At 52.0% G+C, this 13456-nt stretch overlaps 1 protein-coding gene across 1 annotated transcript in view; it reads right to left on the bottom strand.

The window, feature by feature from the left end:
* Positions 1-13456, bottom strand: part of PIP5K1C (phosphatidylinositol-4-phosphate 5-kinase type 1 gamma) — a 52882-nt gene that overhangs the window by 26582 nt on the left and 12844 nt on the right. The window lies entirely within an intron of this gene.

The following is a 13456-nucleotide window of genomic DNA, read 5'->3' as shown; positions in this document are numbered from 1 at the left end:
CGAGGCGTTTGCTGACTTGCTGTGGGACCACAAGCTCCAGCCCAGCTGGCTCTGGAGAGCCACCACGAACAAGGCCCAAGAGCTGCTTAAGAAGAAGAGCCGCCCACCCCATCCCAGCAGCACAACATCCCCTGCCGAGGTGGCCCCCCAGCCGCCTCGTCCTGCAGAGCCCAGGTGTAGGAGAAGACCTAAGGGATAGGTTTAAGGTCATCCAGGAGGGATCTGCTGCTCCCTGCTCCTGTCTGAAGTGCTCCTAAAAGCACAGACCTTAAGCGACCCACATTCCTTTAGAAAGGGTTTAATTTCGCAAGAAACCGTTGAGTGGAGCTTGAGTGTCTTGGCTGGGAAGAAGAAAGGCTCTTCCAGGCCCTCAGCTTTTCTCTCTTTGAGGGCCACAGGTAGAATTGCACAACCGCCTGCCGGTGAGCAAATCCTCTGGCTCCAGAGGGATATCGACCCTCAAGCTGGGGTGGGTCCCTCTCCGGAGGAGCGGGGGATGTCCAGCCCTCCCGGCTGGAGAGGGGGTGAAGCCCCAGAGGATCCAGCCCCACACGCTGCTGCTTCAGCGTCTCCCCCGTTTGGGCAAGGAGGAACCACAATGGTTTAACTGGGGCAACTGCTCAACCTCCTCAAATACAAGCAGCGATGGTTCAAGGCTTGTTTCAAAAGGAGCCCGAGCAAGGAGTTGGTCGTAACAGGAGTGCAATGCTCTGCGCATGACTCAGTTATATTTCAGGAAATATTTCGGACACTGGGAAGCACAAAACCAACAAACCCAACAAAATCCCTTTGGTGGTCACAGGGGAGATGAAATTGCTCTCCATCAGAAGTGCTGAGGTTCTCTCACCGTCCAGTCTCAGCAAACTGGGTGCAAAACAGGCCTTGTCAATGAGGCATTTTGAACTGTCTGCAATGAACCCCCAGCCCCACAGCCTGGCCCGCGCCTGCAAAGCTGGAGTGGCCCATGGATTTCCTCCAAGGAGAAGACTGGAGCACTTTTATGAAGACAAGCTGAGAGAGTTGGGGGGGTTCAGCCTGGAGAAGAGAAGGCTCCAGGGAGACCTTAGAGTCCCTTCCAGTCCCTCAAGGGGCTCCAGGAAAGCTGGGGAGGGACTCTGGATCAGGGAGGGGAGCCCTAGGAGGAGGGGGAAGGGTTTGACACTGAAAGAGGGGAGATGGAGATGAGATGTGGGGAAGAACTTCTTTGCTGTGAGGGTGGTGAGAGCCTGGCCCAGGTTGCCCAGAGAAGCTGTGGCTGCCCCATCCCTGGAGGGGTTCAAGGCCAGGTTGGAGGGGGCTTGGAGCAACCTGGTCTGGTGGGAGGTGTCCCTGCCCAGGGCAGGGGGTGGCACTGGGTGGGCTTTAAGGTCCCTTCCAACCCAAACCAGTCTGTGATTCTATGAAACCAGAGGATGGGAGGTGAGTGGAGCAGAAACCCCTCACCAGCACAGAGCAGCTCCTCTCCATCACCCATCTGGGTTGAACCTCCCTCAGCCAAAAGACTGTCCCCCCCCGCCCCACAGATGTGAAACCCCACCACTCTTTGGAACTGCAGCAGCCCGCAGCCCAGAGAACCACTGCTAGATCAAACTCCACATCAGCTTTTGTGCTGAAAAATTACTTCTTTGGCCTAAGACAACACAATTTTATGATCGCTCAACAAAAAGCCCTGCAATGGCCAAGGAAGGAGGAGATACAGCACCGAGTGAGCATTTGGCTAACGAACTTTCAGGGCATGAGCTGGAGCAGCAACCCAAGACCACAGAGGAATGCAAACGGGCAAATGCTGCTCCAGGGTGAACACTGGAAATGGCTGGGAACACAACACGGCCGATACGCTCTCCCTGCCACGGCCGAGACCGCTCTCCTACTGCACTAATCTCTTTTCTGCACTTTGTCACAGTTCCAGAGCAGGAGATTATCTTTAATTTTGTGATAATTACCACAAGCAGCTTTCGTTCCCTGCTTTTAAGTGTCTGCTGCTGTACACGTACCAAATGTGGAATCAACACCAACCGCCCGCACGAAGGACGGGTACCAGGGGTGAGGGACTGCGGATCTCCAGGAGAAATGATGCTTCAGGTGTATGGGACCATCACCCGCAAAACCTGCCCCCCGCAAAAAAAAAAAAAAAAACCACAAAAAAAATCACCCAAGCCTTTAGAAATCAACTTGTCCAGGCAGAAAATTTAAAAAAAAAAAAAAATCTTCCCCTGGCTTCTCAATGCGTGGCACTCGGCTGCGCTCATCTCAAACAAGCTGACAGATGGCCTCGTAAAAACTGATTTAACTCCAGCTTGGGGGGTTATACAGCCACGGGAGACAGCACCCCGGGTTTGCGGGGAACAGCAGCTCTGCTGCGGGAAGTTCCAACACTTAACAAGCTAATTGAAATGATTCTTATCGGATTTGGTGCAGCTTAGCGAGGGTGTATTCAGAAACACGAGGGCGGCTCCGAAAGGGGAACCCCGGGACAGACCCCAGGTTGCTGCCCTGCCTCCCGCTCCTGCCTGGGTTTTGTAAGACGATTCACGCACGCTTGACCTGCTGCCTTCAGCTCCTCTTCTCGTCTGCGCACGGCTTTGAGCTGACCCCATCCAAACGCTCGAGCTCCTCCGCAGCCTCAGAAATGAACGGTTCGGCTGCAGCATTCAGCAATTCTCATCTCTGATTTAACATCTATTTTTTTCTTACGCCTCTCTATTCACAGCCACAACCGCCTCGTCCCTCCCCGCCACGACGCTGACACCCCGCAGGACAGGGATGAATTTACTCCTGGAATTCTGCCCATTTCCCGTGTGACACAGAAAAGGACTCTCAAGGTTTAGCTCTGCTGCGCCAGAGGAGCATAAACCTACACACAGAATCACAGAATGATATGGGGTTGGAAGGGACCTCTGGAGATCATCTCCTCCAACCCCCTGCCAGAGCAGGTCCACCCAGAGCAGGTCGCACAGGAACGTGTCCAGGCGGGTTTTGAATGTCTCCAGAGAAGGAGACTCCACCACCTCTCTGGGCAGCCTCTTCCAGGGCTCTGCCACCCTCACAGGAAAGAAGTTCCTCCTCATGTTTAGATGGAACTTCTTATATTCAAGTTTGTGCCTGTTCCCTCTTGTCCTGTCCCTGGGCACCACTGGAAAAAGACTGGCCCCATCCTCCTGACACCCACCCTTGAAGTATTTATAGGCGTTGATCAGATCCCCCCTCAGTCTTCTCCAGACTAAAAAGACCCAAGTCCCTCAGCCTTTCCTCATCAAAGAGATGTTCTAATCCCCTCATCATCTTTGTGGTCCTCTGCTCTAACCCTCTCCAGCAGTTCCCTGTCCTTCTTGAACTGGGGAGCCCAGAACTGGATACAGTGCTCCAGATGGGGCCTCACCAGGGCAGAGCAGAGGAGGAGGATGACCTCTCTCGACCACGAGGGGAGAGAACCCCATTCTCCTCTTACACCATATATTGCGTCAACAAATTGGTGTTTAGACTTTTTTTGGCCCCACAACCCCCATTTACACAGGCCTGACCACTCGCTCCCAGTAAGCCCAGCCCAGCACAGGCTGGGAGGAGGCTCCCGCTGGCCCTCATCATTAACAGGTTCGTCAGCCTCATCAGCGCAGGGTTGGGATCAGAGCAGCTCCCTTGGCTTCTCCAGCCCACAGCCCCTCTAGATGCTGCCATCGGGGAAATGCAAGCCATGACAGAAGTTAAGTAGTTAAAAAAAAAAAAAGTAATAAAAATCATCAAATCTTTGGGCCTTAAAGGAAACTTCATGAAAACCAGAAAATATTGCCCTTGCTGTCCACAACTTAGAATGAGTTGAAGTTAAAAACATGGCTTTCAAGTTTCATTTACATGCAGAGAATACATTTTAAAATCTCATCAAGGAAAAAAAAAAAGTAAAACCAGTCACTCGGACCTCTCAAAACCAGGTGAAGCAAGTCAACCAGCAAAACCCCGTCCTTATAAACTCAGAGCCACAAGAGGCTTCTACCCACTGAAAAGGAATTTCTTAAGAAGTTTTACAATCATCCAGCAGAAGCCTCATTTAAGACCTAATAAAGAAGTCTTTATAAGACAGATGTATACACACACATATACGTAATTATAAATTGTAAGTATTTGATGCTTTATGATGCTTTGGAGAAGTCAAAACAAATGTTAATAACTGGTAGATTTATCTCCTTTCTCCAGTTCGAGATCGTGCGGCATCTTTAACAGCAGCTTCGCTTTATTCGAGTGTTGACCAGAAGCCACACAATGTGACTGCAACTAAAAATACGGCAGAATATAAACACCACGTATAAACACCACATAAGCTCTTCAGCTGGAGGCTGGACCGACCTGAACCCTCCAAAAATGCTCGAGACTCACTCAGGGCAGCAGGAATCACAGTCAAACACAGCCAGTTTCCAAAGCACGGTCCCCTCCAAAAGTGCTGGACCAGCAGTTTATCTTTGTTATTGTTGGGGTTTTTTTTATTTTTAAATTTGTTGTCTGTTTTTAAGCCACTGAGCCAACAGCAGCCTTTGCAAAATTGACATTTAATACTAACCCAGCGCAAGCGGCTGGAAAGCTGCAAAATTCCGACGAGTCGTGTACCCAACAGAGGAAGCCTGGATCTAATTTTCTATTTATTCGATGGAGAACAAGACGACACAACGCACCTGAGCAACCCATTTGGACGACGAGAGGAGGTGAAGGCTGCAACTCGGATGCCCAGGTTTATTGGTCCATCAGAGCACTCTAAAAACAGTCCCAGATGGTCAATGCGTTACGTGGAAAAGCATTAAGAAATAGGGTTCTAAGGGATGAGCTGTGGAAGTTAAAGGCAATACACATGTAGCAGATGTGCTGCAGTTGAAATACAGAGAGAAAGGCTGGAAATGAAACGCATCCATCAAAAGAGACAGCTGTTACTTCCCATAAGGGACTGCCGATAAAAAGAAATTAAAATTGGGGGGAGTAGGGGAGGAGGCAGTTCAGAGATGCCAGAAAACAGGTCTCAGCTGAGAAGCAGCATCTGATCTGGCACAGGGCAGCTGGGGCTTCTGAGGGGCCGGTGCCAGCGGCCGGACAAAAGGGAAAGGCAGGAAGAAACCAAAGAGGCTACAGGCTGCCCAGGGCAGTGGTGGAGTCACCATCCACGGAGGGATTTAAAAGCTGGGCAGACGTGGTGCTGAGGGACGTGGGTTAGCGTGGTTTGGGCAGAGTTGGGCTGATGGTTGGACTCGATGATCTAGGAGGTCCCTTCCGACCATAACGATTCTGTGATTCTATGATTCTCTGAAAGCTGGGGAGGGACTCTTGATCAGGGATGGGAGCAATGGGGTGAGGGGGGATGGTTTTAAACTGAAAGAGGGGAGATTGAGATGAGATGTGGGGAAGAACTTCTTTGCTGTGAGGGTGGTGAGAGCCTGGCCCAGGTTGCCCAGAGAAGCTGTGGCTGCCCCATCCCTGGAGGGGTTCAAGGCCAGGTTGGAGGGGGCTTGGAGCAACCTGGTCTGGTGGGAGGTGTCCCTGCCCAGGGCAGGGGGTGGCACTGGGTGGGCTTTAAGGTCCCTTCCAACCCAAACCAGTCTGCGATTCTATGACTCTAAACCTCTGCATCTCTTCTCTTCTCGCACTGTGTAGCTCTGGCTCACAGTGGGCAGGACCCGCGGCAGAGAGAGGAGACGACGCAACCAGCAGCAGAAGCCAGACTCTCAGCAGCCTCCCGGAGAAGGCAGCTATTAACAACATGCCCTTCCCAGGCATCCAGGATGACCTACTTCTGATCATTAGACACATTTTCTTCCCATAAAACAACACAATTTCATTAGGGTGAGAAAATCAAGTAAGCCACAACACTAAATATGAAGTTTGGGTTCCCCCCCCGCCTTAAATGCCGCATCTCTCAGAAAGAGCCGTCACCGACTGCCCCGCACCCTGGGCACAGGCAGCTGCTTCTGCCATCGGAGAGCTCGTAGAAATAATAAGGAAATAAAGCAATCCAAGATAAATTCTGCTTGTTATATAGAATCTACATATAGCTTTGATACCAAAATATATCCATTTTTCCCTGGAGCACTTGCTCACTGACTGAATGATTTTTTGGCATCATCTACACAAAACTCAGGCTGGTGGAACACAAACAGCCGAAACTCTCTCTCTCCCCCCTGGTTCTTCCTGGCCAGCCTGGTGCTCAGTGCCCCGTGCTCCATCCCTACGGGCAGCACAGCAAGGGGGGGAGAGCCCCCGCACCCCGGCAGCTCCCGGGTCCCCAGGACACCTCAGTCACCATCCAAAGTCCAGCGGCTATGTGCAGACAGACAGAAATGCTGGTGGCACTGGGCAATATCCAAAGGGGACTCCCAGAAGCAGCCAGGGATAAGTAATCCCATTTAATCCCACTGCGGCTGCCCTGCTTCCCTGCCTGTCCCTGGCCCCAACTCACCACCCCCGTGCCCGGCTGCACCGTTTCAGCCTCGCCAGAGCCATCTCTGCTTCTGGGAGGGAAGGAGACATTTGCAAACTGTGATCTGCTGCCCCGACCCTCCATGCTGCACTGTTCCCATGCCCTTTGTCTTGCTTATTTGAGCATAAACTCATTAGGGAAAGGAACAGCATGGCTTGTACAAATTAAGGCAAAAAGCTTAATGTACCAGCCAGGTAGGACGGGGCCTGAGGGCACTGCTGTGACACGACAGTGGTGACACCGCTCTCTCCTGCCTTTCCAGCCCGGGCGGTTTCCATCTGCCAGATCTTCAATGAAGCGGGACCAGGTGGGTGGCAGCAAGCCCCCCCAGCCAGAGCCCACACCCAGTCCTGCCCCAGCCACCCCCCCCAGGTTTCTGCTTGAGGGTTCTGAACCCCAGGCCCCAGGGACGGAGCCACCGAAGCCCTGTGTTACACAGCCCAGCCAGGGCCCTGCCGAGCAGAGCATCCCCTTCCCGGAGCATCACCATTGCAAGGGCCTGCCACACAGGGAGGGTTCTGCAGTAAAGGCACCCACCAGCCTATTTTATTTTTGTTTTTAGGCAGAAACTCTTTCTGCCTCAGAAATTAATCTGTTTATCCCAGCTCGGGAGGCAGGGCAGAAGTTAACACGTTCCTCCCCCAGCCGCAGGTGTGGGACCGCATCCCGGGTGCAGCCACGCTGCTGAGCCAGGACATACCAGGCTAAAACGTTTCCTTGACAACTCACCAGAAAAGTGCTTGCAGCACGGAAGCCCAATTACAGTGGGGAATGAGCAGGACAAGACCAGGGAAATGAAATTTAAAAAGAACTGATTTGTTTTCTTGTCTTGGATCAGCTGTGTGTGGGGAAAAAAAAAAAAAAAAAAAAAAAAAGGACAATTTCAGAGCACCCAGCCCAAAGCGTGTGACACAGCCGAGAAACAAGCAAAACAAAAATCTCATCAAGAGGAGCACACAATAGCTGTCACCCGGTGGCGGAAAAGGCTGCAGCCGTTCGGCTCCACACTCAACTCTGTAATTACGCAATCCGGTGGGATGCTCAAGCGAACATCTGCTGGATGGGAAAGGTGCAGTCTTATCTGAACACAGTGTTCCTGCTCCCTTCCCCGCTGCTGGTCGCAGGAGGGTTGCGGAGAGGAACAACACACGCTCCCCGGCACGTCCCGGGCGGCCGAGCGTCCCTGAGGCAGAGGTGAGACTCTGCCAAGGTCAGGGACCCGGCAGCGGCGCTGGGGACGCCGGCCCCATCCTGGCCTCTGGCTTCTCTCTTTATTACAACCTACAAGTCCAATTCTGTCTACCAGAATTCACAGCAAAGCTTGATTAGGATTAATTAGAGACAGCAAACATCGCAGCAGGAAGCGTAACCTCCCCAGGACAGAGCCAGCTGCCTGCCCCTCCGACGACACCCAGGCACGGCGGCACCACGTTAAAACCACGACACTAATTTAGAGCGAGGCCATAAAAGGCTGAAGGACTTTGAGGTCACGTTCCTCACAACCATCCAGAAGAGACAAAGCAACATCCAAGTTGCCACCTTACCTTTGCCCAGGGGCGGGATGAACTTTACATCCCCTGCTAGAGAGTCCCAACCCACTGACACCCACCACTGGAGCATCTCCTGGCTGCTGGGACAGCTGCAGTTCAGCAGCGAGAGAATGGAGAACCTCCTGCTGCCTTTCTAGTCGCTCTGCAAAAACATCAGGGACCTGAGCGTAGCACATGACCCCAGGCAGCCTCTGGGACCCTTTTTGTGTGTTCAGATGGAGTTTTCAGCTGCCACATGGCCCCAGAGAGCCGTTTCCCGACCCCAGGTCAGAGAAGCACAAGGCAGCTTTGTGAAGGCTTGGTCCAGAACTCACTTCCCTCCTTTGTTTTCTGACCATCCCCATCTCCCTGCCTGCAGCTGCTGCCTGGAAGTGGGATTTGACACTTTTAACTCCTGCAGTGTCCCACCTCTGCACAGGGAAAGGATGCTCAGCTGCATCCCCCGTTACGCTGTTCTTCAAGTGCTGCTAATACAGTGGGGGACACGAGCTGAGGTTACACAGCCCCTGCCAGAGCCAGAGCCGTTTTTCTGCCCCAAATACACAGGGTTTGCGCTGTGGCATGGCTCAGTGCTTCAGCTGTACCAGGCTTAACGTCAGAGCTCAGCAGCTCCCGGCCAGGTCAGTACTAGCGCTGCTGGAAGTTCTTCTCCACCATCCCACCTCCGTGAGCCCCCTCACCATCCCTGCGGGGACACCTGTGAGGCTGGGACCAGGCACGGGGCAAGGAATCGGTGGCTGGAAGGAGGAGAACTTCACTGCAGCCAATCCCAACACTCCTTGAGTTGATGAACAGCACAGGACATTGTTATTAAAAGATCAAAACCCCTTTAACTAGAGAGCAGGAGGATGCCTTAGCACAGCATCAGCTCGGTCCCCTTTACAATCCTGCTTCTCTGGGTACCACTCCGAAAGATCTCAACCTGTCTTGGGAGACCACTGGCAAGTCAAAAAAAAAAAAAAATCCTTCAAGCTGCTGTAGGAGCAGCACAGCAGATACAAAGAGCTGTATGAGACAGTGACAACCCGTTGCCCCTATTTTACCTCTCAGCCCTTTCTCACAGAAGGTTCTGCAGCTAAATAAAGTCAGCCCCTCTGATGCGGGAGGGACGGGTGAGATTGCTTATCGCTTCCACCATTTAAGTGTCTTCCTATTAGATGTTACTTGACAGAGAGCTTACTCCCCTTGCTCATTCACTGTCAAGAATTACTCTCAGACTAAATTACATTAAAATAGAAGAATACAACCCAAGAAAGAAGCTGACCTCCTCAAATTTTCCATTTTCTGACCTTCTAAAAGATGTGTTGAAGTCCAGTTACAACAGTCACAGCAGGTAAAGAAATCTACCTGAAGTGTCACAATGACCACCTACCACAATGCCAGGATTTACAGAAGTGACTACAGAAATCAGAGCTTTAAAACTGTGGGAGCTCAATGTCCCAACCGACAGCAAACTCCAGAAGAAGAGCGATAGTTTTGTCTGAGGCCACCCTTCACAAGTCATCCTGAAGACGCACCTGGATTTTTAATGAGGGGGGTATTTCCTGATTTACTCCGCAGCCAAAGCTGCTCGTCTAAATCCTCTAAGATTTAATTCCGCTCTTGCTAATGTCGCTTGACAGAGATTTTCCGGGGGTGCTCAAACACTGAAGACTTGAAAGGGGATTTCAGAATGGGGTCGCGTACAACATGCGTCACCGGATATAAAGTCCTTTCGCAGGGCTGCTCGCTTCAGGTCGAGTAAACTCTCCTCCACCAAACACTTCCAGGCTGCCACGGGTGCTGCTGCCAACACCGCACCACGCACACGTACGCACAGATTTGCATCGCGATGCTGAGGACAAGGTCTGGGCAGGCGAGGAGATGGGGACATCTGTAACTCCTACCTGCTGCAAAAACAGATGTCAAGGCAAAAGCATCAGGCTGAATTTCTGGACCTATTTTTTGAATGTGGGTTTGTTTTACAGCCCCTCCAAGAGCACACCCTACACAAGTCAGATGTAGTCTTCAAGTTGACCAGGTCCTGCTAAAAACACGTAGTTAAAAAGACATAACAGGAACAGCGGATCAGTGATACACCTATGTTCAAGAGATCTACTTCTAAATAAACTTAAGCTTTTGCTGCTGTAACAACCAGAAATCCAAGCTCTCCAGCTGTACGGGTGTCTCATCTGAGCTCGTTAGGCACAAAGCTATCAGAGATTTCTTGGCCTCATTAAAAATTAACTACCCCAACTCACATGTGGCAGAAAGCCAGGTCTGGCTGGCATTTTACTGCTCCTCATCAGCGTGTCCTCTGCCGTCGTAGCCCCTTCAGATACTGAAAGGCTGCTATAAGGTCTCCCCAGAGTCTTCTCTTCTCCAGGCTGAACCCCCCCAAAAACTCTCTCAGCCTGTCCTCACAGCAGAGGGCTCCAGCCCTCCCAGCATCTCTGGGGCCTCCTCTGGCCCTGCTCCAACAGCTCCATGTCCTTCTGATGTTGGTGGCCCCAGAGCTGGAGGCAGCACTGGGGGGTGTCTCCCCAGAGCGGAGCAGAGGGGCACAATCCCCCCCCTCACCCTGCTGGCCACGCTGCTGGGGATGCAGACCAGGGTGTGGGGGGTTTCTGGGCTCCAGCGCACGTTGAGGGGCTTGTGGAGCTTCTCACCCACCGACACCCCCAAGTCCTTCTCCTCAGGGCTGCTCTCCAGCCATTCTCCGCCCAGCCTGGGGTTGTGCTGGGCATTGCCCTGACCCAGATGCAGGACCTTGCACTTGGCTTTGTTGAACTTCATGATGTTCACATGGTCCCACCTCCAGCCCCTTCAGGTCCCTCTGGATGACATCCCTTCCCTCCAGCATGTCACCACTCCACACAGCTTGGAGTTGTTGGCAGACTCACTGAGGGTGCACTCAATCCCACTGCCCGTATCGCCAATGAGGCTGTTCGAACAGCACCAATCCACCCCGGCAAATCCTTTCCTCCAGATGGATCCCCTCCCTCCCTGGACATGCCAACAGCTCCCCTCTCCCCCAGACTGAGGGGGGTGGTACCCAGGAGGAGTATCGAGCCTCCAAGTCTTCCTCTCCTCCATCGGGGCTCTGTGAGCAAATGACCCCTGCAGCAGCTCTAGACAGACCACATACCCATGTTGTGAGACTGAGGAAGGACCCCAGGGCAAAAGCTACTGCCGCAAGGCCGGGGCGGGGGGCGGGGGGGGCTGTAGGTTAAGAAAAAAATTTAAATTATTGCTCACCACCCCATTCTTTTCCCACCAGCCTTGCTAAGGCCACTTCTGCTCCCTGTGACTAGAATGTTTCGGTTGGGTGCTCCTGCTCTGCTCTAACAAAGGCACCTGAACAGATGGAACAAAACAAGCCACAGCAGAACAAGCTCAAAAGATGAAATGTGCTGCCAAAAATCGTAACTCAAAGTTTCAGCAAGTTGTCTCTGCTCTCCCTGAGATCCTGGCTGTAGCATGGCAGCTAGTGACTCAGCCACCAGCTGAAAATAAGTTACCTAAAAATAATGAAATTAAAAAAAAAAAACCCAACAAAACACTTCTAGAGCTTTTAGTAGGAAATACAAACAGGCAAGAAACACAGATATGAGAGAACAAGTCATACGATGAGAGGATGCGGGAACTGGGCATGTTTAGTTTGGAGAAGAGGAGGCTGAGGGGGGACCTCATTGCCCTCTACAACTACCTGAAAGGAGGGTGTAGAGAGGTGGGTGTTGGCCTCTTCTCCCAAGGGAATAATGACAGGACCAGAGGAAATGGTGTAAAGTTGCGGCAGGGGAGGATTAGATTAGATATTAGGAAGAATTACTTTACTGAGAGTGGTCAGGCGCTGGAACAGCCTACCCAGGGAGGTGGTGGAGTCGCCATCCCTGGAGGTATTTAAGGAACATGTAGACATGGCACTTCAGGGCATGCTCTAGACCCCGAGATGTTGGTTTTTTTTTTTTTTGTGTGTGTGTGTATGGTTGGACTTGATGATCTCAAAGGTCCCTTCCAACCATGAAGATTCTGTGATTCTGAGATGGCAGACGAGATAAGCTGGTGCCTATGCCGGGCTGCCAGGATGCTTCAGCTGCATTACACTGACAATGAGGGGCAGGGAGCCTCCTCCACAGGTAGTCACAAAGAGCCTGAAGCTCTTCCTGGCCCTGATCTGCAGCCTGCTCAAAGCTGGGTCAGTAAAGCAGCTTCTCCAGGCCAACCTGGAGGATTTGCACCTGGAGGCCGAGCCAGGCATTTATTACTGCTATTTCACCAAGTGCAGTTATGCCTGTTTATTTACTTGCTTGGGAACACACTCTGCTCCAGACTCCGTACAGGTCTGTGTCCAAACTAAGGATGCAAAAGAACATAAAGCAAAATCCAAAAGAGCACTTGGGCTCCCAAAGTGCTGCGCAGGCAGACCCGAGGCACTGGTTACCTCCAAACTCCGGCTGCTGAGGACACTTTAGTTAATGGCACTACTTTCCTGGAGGCCGCCACACGCATTTGTAGCCGGTTGGTTCGGCCACGACTCCCCCTGTGAGCAGAGCCCTGTTCAGGATTCAGAAGAACGGAGACGGCGGTCATTGCCGAGTCGTGCACCAGGCAAGGGTTGTGCTTCGCCTTTGTATCCTGCACTTCCAGGGGATCTAGGAGTGGTCAGGGTCATTCTGAAATTATTTCATGGTTTCTAGGATGTGTTTCACTGTTATTAGGCAAAAAGAAAACATGTTATCGTGGAGCTGAACCACAGCCAGACGGGCCAGCTCTTCTCCCAGCTTCTAAAGCTCCCAGCTCTCAGGCTGTGGGGTTCAGAGCAGCCCTGCTTTAATGAGGGATGCTCATTAGACACAGAAGCTACACCTAAAGAACACGGGGCTGCAAAGACTAAGTGATGATCTCAGGAAGCGCCCGGGCTGGCTGGGCACACGGCTCATACACAGGCACCAAGGTGCAACTGGGAACAACTTCTAAAACAGAGTCCTGAACCACAAACAACTCAACTCCTGAGCCCTTCTCAGGGCTTTATTCACCATCTGCCAGATAAAAGGGAAAACTGGGGACGACCGATGAAGAACAGGAATAGAATGAAGTAATTTAGGAAAGCAGCGTGAAGTGAACTTCAGTCTGGCATTTCTGAACTACACAGAAGAATCTCACAGGATCTTTAATACTGTTTGCTAAGACTTTAATAAAACCAGAAACTAAGTAGTTCCGTGAACCACAACATGACAAGACTGGATCAGCCAAGCACACATTGCTGCTGACTTGTGAAGGAGCCGGAGACAACACAAGCTGCTCCTGTGTTTGGAGAGACACAGAAACCACAGCCAGACATGCAAACATCATACAGCCACCCCGAAAAGCATCTCCAGGAGGTTAACCCAACCTCTCGCTCAGGTTTCCCCTCCCAGTGCAGCCAGTGGCTGCCGGCTCTCCTGTTTTGTGATGGTGGGGTGCGTGGTGGGGT

This window comes from Numenius arquata, chromosome 25, assembly GCF_964106895.1.
Source record: "Numenius arquata chromosome 25, bNumArq3.hap1.1, whole genome shotgun sequence".
Lineage (NCBI taxonomy): Eukaryota > Metazoa > Chordata > Aves > Charadriiformes > Scolopacidae > Numenius > Numenius arquata.
The sequence above is the reverse complement of the archived record's forward strand: the minus strand, read 5'-3'. Positions and strand labels throughout refer to the sequence as shown.